Source organism: Chiloscyllium punctatum, chromosome 15 (genome assembly GCF_047496795.1).
Source record: "Chiloscyllium punctatum isolate Juve2018m chromosome 15, sChiPun1.3, whole genome shotgun sequence".
NCBI classification, from domain to species: Eukaryota; Metazoa; Chordata; class Chondrichthyes; order Orectolobiformes; family Hemiscylliidae; genus Chiloscyllium; species Chiloscyllium punctatum.
Window position 1 is genome coordinate 79,300,234 of NC_092753.1, and position 16,880 is coordinate 79,317,113.

Genomic DNA, 16,880 nt, shown 5'->3' on the forward strand with positions numbered 1-16,880 from the left:
TGACCTCCAACAATCACAACTTATGTGACCCCCTAATAGTTAGAGAGAAATTGGGGAGCAAATATTTAAGGAGTTTGTCAATAGCTGTAAGAATAATAGGGTTGTAATAGTAAGGGATTTAAAATTTCCAAACATAGACAGTGACTGCCATAGTGTTAAGGGCTTGGATGGGAAGGAATTTACTAAGTGTGTTCAAGAAAGCATTTTCAATCAATATGTAGATGGCTCTGCTAGAAAGTGGAAAAACTCAACCTCCTCTTGGGAAATAAGGTAGGGCAGGTACCTAAGGTGTTAATGGGGGAGCACTGGGTGGCACAGTGGCACAGTGGTTAGCACTGCCGCCTCACAGCATCAGAGACCTGGGTTTAATTCCTGCCTCAGGCAACTGTCTGTGTGGAGTTTGCACATTCTCCCCGTGTCTGCGTGGGTTTCCTCCGGGTGCTCCGGTTTCCTCCCACAAACCAAAATGTGCAGGTTAGGTGAATTGGCCATGCTAAATTGCCCATAGTGTTAGGTGAAGGAGTAAATGTAGGGGAATGGGTCTGGGTGGGTTGCTCTTTGGAAGATCGGTGTGAACTTGTTGGGCTGAAGGGCCTGTTTCCACATTGTAAGTAATCTAATCTCACTTTGGGACCTGTGACTACAATTCTATTAGTTTTAAATTAGCTATGAAAAAAAAGGCCTGCTCCACAAGTTCTAAATTGAGGCAAAGCCAATTTTGATGCTATTAGACAGAAAATTTCAAAGGTTGATTGGGAAGGCTGTTTACAGGTAAAAGGATTTCTGGCAAGTGGGAGGCATTCTAATACATGATAATGAGAGCTCAGGGCTGATATGTTCCTGCTAATGTGAGGAGCATGGTGGGTAGGAGTAGGGAACACTGGATGACTAGAGATATTTAGGTTCTGGTTGAGAAAAAGGAGACATATGTCAGATATAGATAGCTGGATCAAGCAAAACCCTTCAGGAGTATAAGTAGTTTTGGAACATACTTCAGAAGGATATCAGAAGTCAAAAAGGAGACATGAGATAACTTTGGCAGATAAGGTTAAGGAGAATCCAAAGAGGTTCTCCAAGTACACTAAGGGCAAAAGAGTAACTGGGCCCTTTAAAGAACAACGAGGCCTTCTGTATGTGGAACCACAGGATATGGGTGAGGTCCTAAATGCATATTTTGTGTCAAAATTTAATGTGGAGAAAGACATGGAAGCTAGGGAACTTGGGAAAATAAATCGGGATGGCTTGAAAAGGTCCACATTACAGAAGAGGAGGTGCTGTATATCTTAAAATGCGTAAAGGTAGATAAATCCACAGGACCTCATCAAGTGTATCTCAGGACACTGTGAGAAGGTAGGGAAGAAATTGTGGGGTCTCTAGTAGAGATACTTTAATCATCGATAGCCACAGGTGAGGTGCCGGAAGGGTGGCTAGTGTAATGCCATTTTGTAAGAAAGATCACAAGGAAAAGTCGGGAACTACTGACTAGTGAGCCTGATATCAGTGGTGGATAGGTGGTTGAAGGGGATTCTGAGAGACAGAATCTACATGTATTTGGAAAGGCAAGGACTGATTAGGGATAGTCAACATAACATTGCGCATGTGAAATCGTGATCAAGAAGATAGATGAAGGCAAAGCGGTAGACGTTGACAAGGCCTTTCACAAGGGTCCTCATGGTAGACTGATTAGTAAAGTTAGATCACATGGGATCCAGGGAGAGCAAGCCAATTGGATATAAAATTGGTTTGACTGTAGGTGACAAGGCTGGTGGTAGAGGGTTGTTGTTCAGACTGAAGGCCTGTGTCCAGCAGTGTGCCTCAAGGATCAGTGTTGGGTTCACTGTTGTTCGTCATTTATATAAATGATTTGGATGTAAATATAGGAGGCATAGTTAGTAAGTGCTCAGATGACTCCAAAATTGGTGGTATAGTGGACAGTGAAGAAGGTTATCTAAGAGTACAGGAGGTTCTGGATCAGCTGGGCCAGTGGGCAAAGGAATGGCAGATGGAGTTTAATTTAAATAAATGTAAGGTATTGCATTTTGGTAAGTCAAATCAGGGCAGGGCTTACACAGTTAATAGCAGGCTCCTGGGAAGTGTTGGCAAACTGAGAAACTTAGGATTGCAGTATCTTGTTCCTTGAAAGTGGAGTTACAGGTAGACAGGGGGTAAAGAAGGTGTTTGGCACGCTTGCCTCCCACAGCCAGACCATTGAGCACAAGAGTTGGGACTTCAGTTGCAACTGTACATGTCAATGCTGAGGACACATTTTGAGTATTGCATATAATTCTGGTCTTCCTGCGACAGGACGGTCATTAGTAAACAGGAAAAGGTACAAAAAATATTGACAAAGATATTACTGATACTGGAAAGTTTGAGTTACAAGGAGGCATGGGATAGGCTACACCTTTTTCCTTGGAGCATTGGAGGCTGAGGGGGTGATATTATAGAGGTTTAGAAAATCGTGAGGGGCATAGTTAAGATGAATAGCCAAGGTCTTTTCCATAGGGAGTCTAAAACTACTGGGCATATGTTTGAGGTGAGAAGGGAAAACTTAACAAGGTCCTGAGAAGCAACATTTTCACATGGAGGATGGTACATATATGGAATGAGCTGCCAGAGGAAGTGGTGGAGGGGAGTACAGTTACAACGTTTTAAAGACATTTGGTCATGTATATAGATGGGAAAGATTTACAGGGATAACTACCAACTGCAGGCAAATGGGACTAGTTCAGTTTAGGAACCCTGGTCAGCACGGATGAGTTGAGTTGAAGGTTTTCTGTCCATGCTGTATGACTCTGTGACTCTCTCCATGGCTCCAACCAATGAAGAGTTTGACTCTAATACCCACTGATTCCAGTTATGGTGGCGTTCCTTGATGACAAACTCAGTTGAATGCGGCCTTGTTGTCACGGGCTGTCACTCTTACCACACCTCTGGAATTCAGCTCATTTGTCCATGTTTGAACCAAGGCTATAATGAGGTCAGGAGCTAAGTGGCCCTGGTGGAACACAAACTAGGCATTACTGAGTAAGTTAATGTTAAGCAGATGTTGCTTGGTAACACTGCTAATGACACCTTCCATCTGTTTGTTGATGATCAAGGGTAGGATTAGCTGTGGGCAGTAATCAGTTGTTCCCCTTTTTCTATCCTGCTTGTTACCTCCTTAAAGAACTGTAATATATTTGTCAGGCATGATTTTCCCTTCATAAAGCTATGCTGACTTTGTTTGATCATTTTATGTATTTCTAAATGCTCTGCTATTACATTCTTTATAATAGACTCTAATTACAGTATCTATCTGTGCCTGTCTCTGCAAGTGATCAAGAGAAAAGAGCAGAGTGTTGGGAAGGGCAAAAGGTCTAGAATGGCTACAAGGTTCAACAATGACTTCTTTAGCTCCCAGCCCTGCCGAGTTTTCACCATCCCCCCAGACCTCCCCCTCACTGAGGACGAATGATCAGTCCTCAGCAAAGGACTCACCTTCATCCCCCTCCGTCCACGCATCAATGAATTTAATACATGCCGTGATGTCGAACAATTCTTCCGTCGCCTCCACCTCCGAGATTACTTTCACAATCAGGACTCCCGCCCACCTTCCGAGGACCCCTTCGCCCACCTCCAACACACTGCATCCACCTGGACACCCAGCGCTGGCCTATTACCTGCCCTCGACCTCTTCATTTCCAACTGCCTCCGGGACATTAACCGCCTCAACCTGTCTACCTCCCTCCCCCACTCCAACCTCTCACCCTCACAACGCGTACCCCTCCAATCCCTCTGCTCCAATCCCAACCTCACCATCAAGCCAGCAGATAAAGGGGGCACAGTGGTAGTCTGGCGCACTGACCTCTACACCGCTGAAGCCAAACGTCAACTCGAGGACACCTCTTCCTACTGCCCCCTCGACCATGACCCCACCCCCCATCACCAAACCATCATCTCCCAGACCATACAGAACCTCATCACCTCAGGAGATCTCCCACCCACAGCTTCCAACCTCATAGTCCAGGAACCCTGCACTGCCCGGTTCTACCTTCTTCCCAAGATCCACAAGCCTGACCGCCCTGGCCAACCCATTGTCTCAGCATGTTCCTGCCCCACTGAACTCATCTCTACCTACCTCGACACTGTCCTATCCCCCCTAGTCCAGGAACTCCCCACATACGTTCGAGACACCACCCACGCCCTCCACCTCCTCCAAGACTTCCGTTTCACTGGCCCCCAACGCCTCATCTTCACCATGGATATCCAATCCCTCTACACCTCCATCCACCATGACCGGGGCCTCCAAGCCTTCCATTTTTTCCTCTCCAGATTCCCCAACAGTACCCTTCCACCGACACTCTCATTCGTTTGGCCGAACTCGTCCTCACCCTTAACAATTTCTCCTTTGAATCCTCCCACTTCCTCCAGACCAAAGGGGTAGCCATGGGCACACATATGGGCCCAAGCTATGCCTGTCTCTTTGTTGGCTACGTAGAGCAGTTGATCTTCCGTAATTACACTGGCACCACTCCCCACCTCTTCCTCCGCTACATTGATGACTGCATTGGCGCCACCTCGTGCTCCCGCAAGGAGGTTGAGCAATTCATCAACTTCACCAACACATTCCACCCTGACCTTAAATTTACCTGGACCATCTCTGACACCTCCCTCCCCTTCCTAGACCTCTCCATCTCCATTAATGACGACCAACTTGACAGTGACATTTTTTTACAAACCCAGCGACTCCCACAGCTACCTGGATTACACCTCTTCCCATCCTACCTCTTGCAAAAATGCCATCCCGTATTCCCAATTCCTTCGCCTCCACCGGATCTGCTCCCAGGAGGACCAGTTTCACCACAGAACACACCAGATGGCCTCCTTCTTTAGAGACCGCAGTTTCCCTGCCCACGTGGTTAAAGATGCCCTCCAACGCATCTCGTCTACATCCCGCACCTCCGCCCTCAGACCCCACCCCTCCAACCGTAACAAGGACAGAACGCCTCTGGTGCTCACCTTCCACCCTACCAACCTTCGCATAAACCAAATCATCCGCCGACATTTCCGCCACCTCCAAACAGACCCCACTAGCAGGGATATATTTCCCTCCCCACCCCTTTCCGCCTTCCGCAAAGACCGTTCCCTCCGCGACTACCTGGTCAGGTCCACGCCCCCAAACAACCCACCCTCCAATCCTGGCACTTTCCCCTGCCACCGCAGGAACTGTAAAACCTGTGCCCACACCTCCTCCCTCACCTCTATCCAAGGCCCTAAAGGAGCCTTCCACATCCACCAAAGTTTTACTTGCACATCCACTAATATCATTTATTGTATCCATTGCTCCCAATGCGGTCTCGTCTACATTGGGGAGACTGGGCACCTCCTAGTAGAGCGCTTTAGGGAACATCTCTGGGATACCCGCACCAATCAACCACACCGCCCCGTGGCCCAACATTTCAACTCCCCCTCCCACTCTGCCGAGGACATGGAGGTCCTGGGCCTCCTTCACCGCCACTCCCTCACCACCAGACGCCTGGAGGAAGAACGCCTCATCTTCCGCCTCGGAACACTTCAACCCCAAGTCATCAATGTGGACTTCAACAGTTTCCTCATTTCCCTTCCCCCACCTCACCCTAGTTCTAAACTTCCAGCTCAGCACTGTCTCCTTGACTTGTCCGGACTTGTCCGACCTGCCTATCTCCTTTTCCACCTATCCACTCCACCCTCTCCTCCTTGACCTATCACCTTCATCTCCTCCCCCACTCACCCATTGTACTCTGTGCTACTCTCTCCCCACCCCCACCCTCCTCTAGCTTATCTCTCCATGCTTCAGGCTCACTGCCTTTATTCCTGATGAAGGGCTTTTGCCCGAAATGTCGATTTCGAAGCTACTTGGATGCTGCCTGAGCTGCTGTGCTCTTCCTGCACCACTAATCCAGAATGACTTCTTTTAAGCCCTCCCCCAGGCTGGAGCTCCTCATGCCTACTGATGGAAAGAGGAGAACTCACAGCCTGACCAAAGCAGCCTGGACAGAGAAAAGGCAATGGAGGTCAGCAGCTTCGGGGTCAGAGAACCTTGAATGAGTGCTGCAAACATTTCAATTAATTTTTTAAGATCTGAAGAGTGAGTGAGTCTTGATTTTGGAGAGATCAAGCCTATTATAAAGAATGTAATAGCAGAGCATTTAGAAATACATAATATGATCAAGCAGAGTCAGCTTAGCTGAATGGATTGAGATTCCCATGCTGTGCCTTGCAGCAAGTAACCAGGGGACAGCAATCAAAGGCATTGAGGACTAGGGGAATAAGGAACTGCAGCTCATAGTGAGCACCACTCAATCATTCCAAATATATTCTACAACCAGCAACATTATATATTGTCCCCTTGGAAAACCTGTTATGGCAGCAAAGATTCTGGATGATTCTACTTGGCTCATGTTGTCAGTGCTGAATGCAATGAACTGCTAAACACAGTGAAAGATAGTATCATGTAAATACTGTAACACAAAGAGGTGTGAATGCTGGATAATGTCAACCAGGAAGCCTCAAATGACCCTGATGCAGAAGGGCGAATGTCATTATGGCTTTGAATGCTACAGATAAAGGATGACCCCCCAAAACAGTTAGATGGTATCTCTGGGACAATTGTACCACACAAGGATATTATTATGACTCATGAAAGGCACGGTCTTGTGAAGCGCTGTAAGTGATTTGCAGGTTTGTCTTATCCACATGATTGATACGGTATGGCCTCTAACTTCATCTCTGCCTGCTGCAGCCATCTTCCCTGGGAGAATCCTCACTCCTCAGACTGTTGGCTTCTTTCATCCAATTTCTGTGACCCCTGGTCTTGCTCTGCTGGCTTCTTCCATCTCTTCTTCACCTCTCCTCCTCACTGGAGAATGTATCACAATGAGAATATGTAATATTGGACTCTGCAACAATGCTGCAGTGATATATGATTCCAGTGTGAACACATTTGCAATGAGCAATACTTTCATATCATATAGGAATTCAATCTTATCAAGTATTCCCCAACAAAATGGTCACTCTTGCTAAAGTCAGGCACTGATCCACCTCCAGCTCTCATATCCACCCTTTTCACTAGCTTAGTAAAAAACCCAAGGTTCCTACATGGCATATTGGACATACAGGTAATGTATTATAGCATCTAAATCTTATCCGTGCAATTAATGTTTCAGTTTTGTGACAGTTCTGAAGAAGGGTCACTGGATCTATCTCCATAGATGCTGCCAAACATGCTGAGTTTTTCCAACAGTTTCTGTTTTTGTTTCTGATTTCCAACATCCGCAGTTCATTTGAATTCTTTCAAAAAACAAAGAGTGAACTTGCTTTGAGTGGGTTTTGGACAGAAGGAAGTTTTGTCAAAGTAGCCTCTGGGCTGCAGTTTTTTTTGGTTTTGCTCTCTATAATTTCTTTCCATTTATCAATTTGTTGAATGTTCTGAGAAAAGAAACTCAGTCTGTAAGAAATAAGTAAAAAGTCTGTAAAAGACTTGCTTGCATTAACCTATCACTTTAACAAGATATTCAGTTCTACATGATTGTAATACTAGCTATCATACAAGGATTTCATGAAGGCCTGGTATGCATTGTTGAACTGGTAATTCGAAGCTCTTTCATTTTAGAGTCATAGAGTCATAGAGATGTTCAGCATCAAAACAGACGCTTCGGTTCAACCCATCCATGCCGACCAGATATCCCAAACCAATCTTGTCCCACCTGCCAGCACCCGGCCCATATCCCTCCAAACCCTTCCTATTCATATACCCATCCAAATGCCTCTTAAATGTTGCAATTGTACCAGCCTCCACCTTTTCCTCTGGCAGCTCATTCCATACATGGACCACCCTCTGCATGAAAAAGTTGCTCCGTAGGTCTCTTTTATATCTTTCCCCTCTCATTGTAAACCTATGCCCTCTAGTTCTGGACTCCCCAACCCCAGGGAAAATACTTTTCCTATTTACCCTATCCATGCCCCTTTCAAGGAGCTATGAACCTGCACTCCAAGGTCTCTTTGTTCAGCAACACTCCCCAGGACCTTATGATTAAGTGTATATGTCCTGCTAAGATTTGCTTTCCCAAAATGCAGCACCTCACATTTATCTGAATTAAACTCCATCTGCCACTTCTCAGCCCATTGGCCCATCTGGTCCAGATCCTGTTGTAATCTAAGGTATTTCTCTTCGCTGTCCACTACACCTCCAATTTTGGTGTCATCTGCAAACTTACTAACTGTACTTCTTATGCTCACATCCAAATCATTTATGAAAATGACAAAAAGTAGAGGACCCCAACACCTATCCTTGTGGCACACCACTGGTCACAGGCCTTCAATCTGAAAAATAAATTCCTTAACTCTGTCTGTCAGCGTGTGAGCAGGGGATGGTTAGGATCAAAAAAGATTGGGCTTAGATTATAGATGTTAATTAGATTGTTTATCTGTTGTTTATTTGTGTTCTGCTAAAGTTTCATTGTCTATAATAAATTGTGAACTCTTGCTTAAGATGGGTCCAAGATCTGTTATTCATAAAATCTGTTAGGAACAACTGAACAAATTTGAGGATCATTGAATGCTTTATTCTCACTGTGTTGTGAATCCAGTGATAGTGAGGCTGTTTTGGCTTGGCTTATTATCCCTATGTCATAACATAACCCAAAACTTGAATCTTGCTGAAAAGAGACAGATTGCTAAAGCTTTTAGTCTTGTACTCATCAGGACCAACACAAGAATGCTAATGTTCAAATGATCACAACAATTTATACAACAGGAGATGCCAAGTCAACTCTCATTCACTGAGACATTGTCATAGCGTAAGCATCGGCTCCCCTAGCAGCCTGGTAATTCAGAAAGGGAATCTTTAATCATATTGGTAATATTAGAGATGGTAATATTGTTTCTGCTCTAGGTTTTCAATCTTTCTGAATATTTGCTGATCTGCTTCAGTCTGTGTCTACTCCTTTCAGCCTTGATGATTTCCGGTACATTCAGCTTTCAGCTTGGTTTTCCAATTATAATAAAGACCTTTAGTGAAAAATACACATTTTCCAGTTCATTTTTAACTCCGTATCAATCATAACCAAAACCCAACTTTTTATAATCTGTCCCCAGTCCCTGCACTCTGAAATGGCCAAAAGAAATGTGTTAGTAGAGTGCTTCAGTATTCACAAGGTAAAAGGTTTGTTCCTTACAATGGTAAAAAGTTCTCAGATCTCTATTAGTAGAAAATAATAATTAAATGAATTGCTTGTCAAGTCAGACATTTCTTAGTACCATGAGGCACTTAATATGTAACCGAGAATAATTATATATTCTCCATCGCATACAGGCTCATACCAAAAGGCTATAACTGGTCAGATTGTTCTTTTATATTGTAAAGTTTAATCAGAATTCTTCAGTTAAAACCAAAGTCTTTAGTGACACATTATGATAGTTCTGAAATAGTTTAATCCAAAGCAGTAATTAAATGCTTCTCAAACATGTAACCAATCAATATTCTGTTAGAGACTTCAAGAAGAAATAGAACTTTCAGGTACAATGCGGATTCAGTCAAGAAAAAACAGGTTCCATGTGTCATTGACAATTCAAAATTTTGACTAAAAGCGTGAGAATTTAATTTAGTGGTCTGACTCTCCTGGCAATATTCACATCTGAGAAGATTACAGGCTGCCGGGTGGCAAATTAAGCTCTTTTGATCAAGGAGAATACAACAAGGAGATATTTAAAGTGAAAAATTGACAATATTAAGGCATTCACAATGAAATTGTCAGCTTAATTGGTAACTCCTATGTGTCACCTGATAACATTGCAGAAACATGGCTACAAGGAAACCAAATGTGGGACTTGTATATGCAAGACTGCATGAAATTCACACAAGTTGTAAATCTAGGAAGAAATGGTAGGGTGGGGAGTTGGGTCTGTTATATAGGGTAAATTAGTTTTATAGTTAGAGATAAGTTCTAAAATTTAAGATATTAATCAGTTTGGGTAGAACTAAGAAACAGCAAGGGGTAGAAAACATTGGGGGAGTTGTTTGTTGGTAAATCACAGCATTAATCAGGAAATTAAGAGTGCATTTAACAAGGCAAATAGAACAAAAATAGAACATAAGCCTAAACCTGATTAGAATAAATGCTGTGAGGGATGAATTTTTCAAATACATGCAAGATGCTTTTTTTGAGAACAGTACATTGAGGAATCAACCAGGGAACAGATTATATTAATTCAGTATTGTGTAATGGAAAAGGGTTAATTAATAATCATGTGTAATGGAGCCTTTAGGCAAGAAAGAGCATATGATGGAGTGTTCCAAAAGTTTGGCAATGATGTTTTAACAGAAAGTAGGGTGTTAAACCTAAACAAAGGAAATTATGTAGGTAAGAGGACCAAACTGGCAATGATGGATTGGTAGTTACATTAAAAGGTATGGTGGTAGATAGGCAATAGTTAGCATTTAAGAACTAATCCAATTTTATAATAAAAATACTTCTATTTAATGCACAAAATTCCAACAAGGAAAATATTCCAATGGTGGCAAATGAAATAAATCAAGGATTATATTAGAACAAAGGAAGAGGCAAATAAAGTTGCTCAAAAAATGGCAAGTCTGAGCATTGGGAGAATTTTGCAAAAAGGGACCAAGAAAAAGGTTAAAAAAGAAAAAACAGAATATTAGGGTAAACGAGCGAAAAACATAGAAATGTATGTAAAATACCCTATGGGTGTGTAAAATAGAAAAGATCAACATAAATAATTATGGGTTTATAACAAGTGGAGTCACAAGAATTTGTATTGGGGGAATAATGAAATATTGGAGAAATGAAGCAAATATTGTGTGCCTGCCTTCACAGAAGATAACACTAAAAACTTCCCTGAAACAATAGAGAATCAAGGGATCAGTGGAAAGGAGGATCTGTGAGACATTAATATTGATTTGAAAAAGTAGTAGACAAGTTACTGAGACTTTAAGTAGATAAATGCACTCAACTCAATGACTTACATTGCAGGCTGTTGGAAAAGATACCTAGAAATAATAGATACAATGGTGGTCATCCTTCAGAATTCTAGATTCTGGAATGGTTCTCACAGGTTGTAATTTGGCAAATCGTAATCCTACTGTACAAGAAAGGGAGAGAGAGACAAAATAAGGAACCTCAAAATGGATACATTGTCTTCATTTTTGCAAAATATTTAAACCCAAGCACAAGCACAACTGTAAAATTATCATTGTGGAGGTAATCACAGCTGAAGTAATGAAAAAGAGGTCTTAGTGGATCCTAACTCAGGCTTGCAGCACAGAATCCTTCTCCAATTCAAAACTGACACCCAGCCTCAGCAGAGTTGCTATCCACCATTGACCAGATCCTAATGGCTGCACTGGCCTACCTCAATTGGTCTAATAATCAGTCTAAAGTAAAAACTAAACTTCTTAACTGTGAATCCCTCTATCCTTCCTGGACCTCTCCACCTCCATCTTGGGTGATTGACTCAACATGGAGATCTATTTCAAACCCACCGACTCCCACAGCTACCTGGACTACACCTCCTCCTACCCTGCCTCCCATAAAACCATGATCCCTTAGTCCCAATTCCTCCACCTCCTCTGTATCTGCTCCCAGGAGGACCAATTCCACTCCAGGACATCCCAGATAGCATCCTATTTCAAAGACCACAATTTCCCCTCCTATGTGGTCAACAATGTCCTCCAGTGCATCTCCTCCACTTGCCACACCTCCACCCATGAACCCCACCCTTCCAACCGCAACAAGCACAGAACCTCCCAGTCCTCACCTTCTACTCAACTAACATTCGGACACAGCACATTATCCTCCATCACCTACAATCAGACCCCACCAAAAGAGACATATTTCCCTCCCCACCCCTATCAGCATTCTGCAGAGACCATTCCCTCCGTGACTCCCTCGTTAAGTCCATATCCCTCACCAATCCACTTTCCACACTTGGCATTTTCCCTTGGTGCCACAAGAGGTGTAAAACCTGTACCCACACCTCCCCCCTCATCTCTGTCCATGGCCTCAAAAGATCTCTTCACATCCAGCAAAGATTTTCCTGCACATCAACCCACTTTGTCTACTGTGTCCATTATCCTCAATGTGGTCTCCTCTATATTTGTGAGACAGGGCACCAACTTGCGGAGCAGTTTAGGGAACATCTCTGGACCACGCACCAAACAACCCCACCACCCTGTGACTGACCACTTCAACTCCCTCCCCCACTCCACTAAAGGCCTCCTCCACCATCAAATCCAAGCCACCCGACAACTGAAGGAAGAACGCCTTTCTTCCGCCTTGGGACCCTTCAACCACACGGAATCAATTTCACAGCTTCCTCTACTCCCAGTAACTCCCACCCTCCCACTCCCACCCCCAACCTTATCCCAGATCCAGTCCTCCAGCTTGGCACCACTTTCTTGACCTATCCATCTCCCTTCCTATTTATCTACTCCACCCTCTCCACCAAGCTATCACAATCATCCCCCACCTGCATCTACCTATTGCCTTCCCAACTAACTTTCCCCCAGCCCCAGCCCCACCCTCCTATTTATCTCTCAGCACCCTTACCCACCAACATTCTTGTTGAAGGGCTTATGCCTGAAATGTTGAATCTCCTGCTTTTCCGATGCTGTCTAATCTATTGCGCTTTTCAACTCTTACTTCTCTCCTGCTGAGTACTTACAGCATTTTTCATACATAGCAACAGACTTGTTCCCAGTTATTTTCAATTCATTCATTTACTATGACTGGCAAGGCCAGCATTTATCGCTCACCACTAACAGACTTTGAGAAAGAGAGCAGCTTTTTTGAAAGCAACTGAGAGAATTGTGAGCTAGACAGTTCTAATTAGGCAGTTAAGAGTCAATCGCTTTGCTGTGAGTCTGGAGGCATGTAGTCGAAACTGGGTCAGTTTGCCAGATCTATTCCCCTCAATGATATTAGAAAACCAAATGGGTTTTTACTACAATTTGCATGTTTCATTGTCATCATTACAGAGATAGGCATTTTAATCTGATTTAATAAATTAATTTTAAATCCCTCAGAAGTTATGATGGGATTTGAACTCACAACTCAATCACTACACCTAACATGTGGATTACTAGTTCAACAACTCCCTTTTATGATGCTACCCTTTTTCCGAAAAGGTGCTGATGCTGATATAAAATTAGATGTAAGTGATTCAGAAAAGAGAGATTTATGAAACATTAACGGAGTTAGTAGATGAAGCACAGACATCATCAGAATAGCTTTGCTAATTCTGGAAGAAAAAGGAAATTATGGAATAAAGGAACACAATAGGTACATGAGTTCAGTGGTTTAATTCTTAATAATGAATTCCATGTACGCTTGTTTCCTGTGGTGACGATGACATTGAGTGCTAGAAATGAAATTCAGGAAAGCTAGAAGAAAAATGCAGTTGAACAGGCGTAGGTGCTTCCAAAGTGGTTATGTTTAATCTTATTTGCTGTTGTGAATAATATTAGACTTCCTTGACTTTCCAAATTGGGCATTTACATCATTAAAACTGAAAACAGTGTCACCATATCTTCATTAATATTTCTAGTCTCCTCTTCCCCTTGAGTAGAAAGGTTAATTTAAAAGCAATGATTATTCCATAAATCTAGTGAATGTTCCAGAAGAAAAGTTTAGCAGCCAAACGTTTGAAAGTTGGAAAAGTATTTTCCCGTCTCCTCCGAGCCCAGACCCTCTCGTTTCCTACTTTATAAAAGCGACTGACCTTCAATAGCTCATCATCAGACATAAAAGGGCTTTGCGATATCCAGGAATGTACTGTATGAATGCAAAACTTTCTTTTCCTTTTTGTCGTCAGGGATGAACTGAGGTCATATCGGTCAGCTCTGGACTTCGGGTCAGCTACAAATAAAATTCAAGAAAGCGAGAAGAAAAAAGCAGTTGAAGAGCAGCAGGTGCTGCTAAAGTGGAAGCTATGGTAGGTGGGTATATTTAGACATTTATCTCATGGCACAAAGAGAAATGCTACCATATGATTGTGGCATAAAGCTATGCACCAAGTAACAATGTTGGCAGTGGTGCCAGATGCCACTGACAGTGACAACAGTTGGGAGGACTTCTCATAAATGAAAAGGAGCCTAGGCCCAAATGAAAATTGCAGAAGTCTCAGCTTCTGTCAAATACAATGTAAACCAACATATCCTGGCACCATTTCATGATATTCAGAATACATTTTCATTTCTGCTGGAGAATTCAAACTATTAGAAATTTCAGAAGTTCTAGGTTCCTATGGATCATTGGAAATCAAGATTCTTATTGAATACTTGATGAGAGAGGAGGAAGTGGCTGGGAGCATGTTGTTTTCCCTCAGGGCAGGAGCACCTAAAATGCCTTCTCAAATGTTGGGAAAATCATAAGGTCAAGGTTATAATAATTTCAAGCCCAATGCCCATCAGTGAAGGGTCCATCCCATAGTTTGGCAGCTTAAAGATGGTGACAAAGCAGACCACAGACGGGAGGTGAAAGACCTGGAAAAATGGTGCATTAAACCCACCTAGTTTTCAATGCCAGCAAAACCAAGGAACTCATTATTGACTTTTGGAAGGATGTTAACTCTTGCCCCCCTACACATTAACAGCACAGAGGTGGAACGAGTGGAGATTGTCAAGCTCCTGGGAGTGGTCATCAACAACAAGCTTTCTTGAACTCTTCATGTGGACGCACTGGTTACAAAGGCCCAACAAAGTCTCTTCTTCCTCAGGCAGCTGAGGAAATTTGGCATGACGGTGAATACCCTTGCCAACCTTTCAGGCTCCATCTACCAGGCCTGCTGCCAAGGAAAGGCTGCCAGCATTCTCAAAGATCCATCCTACCCTGGCAATGCTTTTCTACAACCTCTACCATCAGGGTGAAGGGACGGAAGCCTGAATGTGTGCACCAGCTGGTTTCAAAACAGTTTCTACCCTACTGTTGTTAGAATGGACTAACAAACTCTTAGCATTCAACTGCACCTGTGTTTTTGTTTTGTCACTGTTAATGTATTATTTATTATCTATGCTACTTAACTCTGTGATTTACTTGTATTGCTTGCAAGACAAAGCTTTTCACCGTGCCTTGATACATGTGACAATAACTTCAATTCAATTCAATTCAAAGAACAGTCCTCACCTTGAAAAGTTCCCTGACATATGGAGCAACTATTCGCATCTCAGTCTGTTGGAAACGTCAAGGTCTTATGAGGTTTCACTGAAAGTGGAAAAGTTTGAAGGTCCTTGTGGTGCTTTGAATTTTGATTTTGGTTATTGATTGTGATAATCTGAAAGAATGTGCATTCGATGTCTGTGGAATTTCCTGGTTATTACAGATGTTATATAACTATAATCTATAGTACTATAACTATAGTACTGAAAATCAATCTAAAAAATAATTAATGAATGGTCACCAATCTGAAATACACATTCTGTTTCTCTTTCCATAGATGTTGCCAGACCTGTTGATATTTTAATATTTTTGTTTCAGATTTCTAGTATCCACCCCAGTATTTTGCTCTTGTAACATTGAAAATCAGTCTGATGATTTTGCCTCATAACATGTTTTTAGATCCAAGATCCTTTTCCTCAAATAATTCAAATTTTATCTCAGTGTCTTTAGTTAATTTAGAGGTTGCCTGGTTCAATACCAGTTCTGGATTCAGTTTCCCCTCCAACCCTCTCTAGGCAAAACTCTAATTCTGAATATGAGAAATCCCTTCCAGATGAAATACTGACCTGGATTGGCAGTAGGAATTGAAGTCTAATCTGTACAACATGAAACTTGCTGTGTAAAGAACAAATAATGGGTGGAAAAAGCAAAGAAGATGCCTCAACACATGATACCAAGGATGGTGCATGGCCCAAACACTCAAGAGCCCAGCCCACTGAAAGCCAAGCACAGAAGGAGCTCATCAAGGCAGGGAAATTCCACAGTCTGAAATTCACTCATTGTATATGTGATAACCTCTGTAAGGCCCACCACGGGAGCTCATTGAGTATGTCTTCCCTTGGTAACAGGCAATGGCCTGTCCAGCTGAAATTCAGCAGCTGGGCCCTTTAGGAAGCAGACCTGGGACAGTGAGGCTTGGGTTCAAGTCCCACCTGCTCCAGACATGCTCAGCAACTTCTCCTTCCAATCCTCCCACTTCCTCCAAACAAAAGGGGTAGCAATGGGCACCTGCTTTACCTACCGGTTTGTCGGATAAATGGAACAATCCATCTTCCGCAGTTACATCGGCTCCACCCCCCCAACTGTTCTTCCGCTCCATCGGTGACTGTATCCGCACCACCCCATGCTCCCATGAGGAAGTTGAACACTTCATCAAGTTTACCAACATCTTCCACCCTAACCTCAAATTCACCTGGACCATCTCAGCAACCTCCCTTCCCTTCCTGGACCCCTCCATCACTGTCTCTGGCGACCGACTGACCACAGATATATACTACAAGCCCACCTACTCCCACAGCTACCAAGATTGCACCTCCACCCACTCTACCTCCTGTAAAAATGCCATCCCTTATTCCCAATTCCTCTGCTTCCACCGCATCTGTTCCCAATTCCACCTCAGAAAGACCCAGATGGCCTTCTTCTTCCACAATCGCAACTTCCCTTCCCACATGGTTGACGATGTCCTCCAGCACATCTCCTCCACTTCACGCACCACCGCCCTTGAACACCACTCCTCCCAATTCAACAAGGACAGAACCCCAGCCCTCACCTTCCACCTCACCAACTTCCGCATACAATGAATCATCTCCCCGTCACTTCCGCCACCTCCAAACGGACCCCACCACCAGAGATATATTTCCCTCAACACCCCTAACAGCGTTCCAAAAAGACCATTCCCTCCACGAC

At 43.3% G+C, this 16,880-nt stretch overlaps 1 protein-coding gene across 2 annotated transcripts in view; it reads right to left on the reverse strand.

The window, feature by feature from the left end:
- LOC140486433 (potassium voltage-gated channel subfamily E member 2-like) overlaps positions 1-11,093 on the reverse strand; it is an 82,989-nt gene extending 71,896 nt beyond the window's left edge. For both annotated transcript variants that reach the window (XM_072585565.1, XM_072585559.1), the window contains exon 1: positions 11,006-11,093. The gene's annotated coding sequence lies outside the window, so the exon portion shown is untranslated. The remainder of the gene's footprint in view (positions 1-11,005) is intronic.
- Positions 11,094-16,880: the final 5,787 nt, after the last annotated feature.